The 1,760-nt window shown below is 39.3% G+C and overlaps 1 protein-coding gene across 1 annotated transcript in view; it reads right to left on the bottom strand.

Annotated features, from left to right (window-relative positions):
• Positions 1-1,760, bottom strand: part of dpp7 (dipeptidyl-peptidase 7) — a 22,062-nt gene that overhangs the window by 10,590 nt on the left and 9,712 nt on the right. The window lies entirely within an intron of this gene.

Raw genomic sequence — 1,760 nt, 5'->3', positions numbered from 1 at the left:
TTGATAGTGCAGCAGGCTCGCTACGAATGTCTCTCGACTCTGTTGCCCCTCTAAAAAAGAAGATAATAAAACAAAGACGGTTGGCTCCATGGTATAACACTGTGTTAAGAGATTTCTCTCTTCACGTTCAAGATGGCTCAAGAGATGACACGGGACAACCAAACTACTTTGTACAAAGGGCAACCTGCTCGGCTGAAACACCCAAGAGAGTTGCGCTGAGACAGTTCCTTGTTCCTTTATTTATAGGTTGATACAAACAGAATAGTGTGTGGTATCAGTCCTAACCGGACTGATACAAACACAGTAGTGTGTGTGTGTCAGTCCTAACCGTTTGGGCCTTCGTCCTTGTGCTTTAGTGAGATACATGTTTCAACAAAAAGAACATCCTGTGAAATGCTTGCATAAGCTTTTATGAGAACAGAGTGTGACAATCACCCCTATATTGCTACACAGCCAAGCAGTTGAATATAGTTGAATATAGTACATCGAATATATCTTATAACACACTGAAACTCGCAAATTAAAGCAAATATCGCGGAAACTTGAGAAGATTTGGCGCTCCACCAAACTGGAAAATTCTCGTTTAATCTGGCAAGATAGTCTTAAAACGTATAGGAAGGCCCTCCGTAATGCCAGAGCAGCGTACTACTCGTCATTAATAGAGGAAAATAGGAACAACCCCAGGTTTCTTTTCAGCACTGTAGCCAGGCTAACGGAAAGTCACAGCTCTACTGAGCCAAGTATTCCCATAGCTCTTAGTAGTAACGACTTTATGAGGTTCTTCAATGATAAAATTATAACTATTAGAAGCAAAATTCACCAAGACGCACCTTTAACTGCTACTGACTTATCTCTAAACTCAGGAACCTTAGAAACAGCTGTAAAACCAGATACATGTTTAGACTGCTTTGCTTCACTTGATCTTTATCAATTTAATTCAATTATTTCTTCATCTAAGCCATCAACCTGCCTCTTGGATCCCATCCCGACTACGCTACTTAAAGAAGTTTTACCATTAGTCAACACTTCTCTACTAGATATAACAAATCTGTCTTTATTAACAGGCTATGTACCACAGCACTTTAAAGTTGCTGTAATTAAACCTCTTCTGAAAAAGCCAAACCTTGATCCAGATGTTTTAGCCAACTATAGACCTATATCTAACCTTCCATTTCTCTCTAAGATTCTTGAGAAAGCAGTCGCCAAACAGCTGTGCAACTTTCTGCATAGCAACAGCTTATTTGTCAGGATTTAGAGCTAGTCAGGATAGTCAGCTAGTCAGGATTTAGAGTTCATCATAGCACAGAGACAGCACTTGTGAAAATTACTAATGACCTCCTAATTGCATCAGACAAAGGACTTATCTCTGTACTTGTGTTATTAGATCTTGGCGCTGCATTTGATACCATTGACCATCATATCTTATTACAGAGATTGGAACATTTAATTGGCATTAAAGGGACTGCTCTAAGCTGGTTTAAGTCTTATTTATCAGATCGATCTCAGTTTGTTCATGTTAACGATGAATCCTCTGTGCACGCCAAGGTTAGTCATGGAGTCCCACAAGGATCTGTGCTCGGTCCAATCCTGTTCACTTTATATATGCTTCCTTTAGGCAGTATCATTAGGAAACACTCCATAAACTTTCATTGTTATGCAGATGATACTCAGTTATATCTATTAATCAAGCCAGATGAAACTAATCAGTTAGCTAAACTTCAAACGTGCCTTCAGGATATTAAAACCTGGATGACCTGTAA

The sequence above is a fragment of the Etheostoma cragini genome, chromosome 5, assembly GCF_013103735.1.
Source record: "Etheostoma cragini isolate CJK2018 chromosome 5, CSU_Ecrag_1.0, whole genome shotgun sequence".
Lineage (NCBI taxonomy): Eukaryota > Metazoa > Chordata > Actinopteri > Perciformes > Percidae > Etheostoma > Etheostoma cragini.
This window is presented reverse-complemented; position numbering and strand designations above follow the sequence as displayed.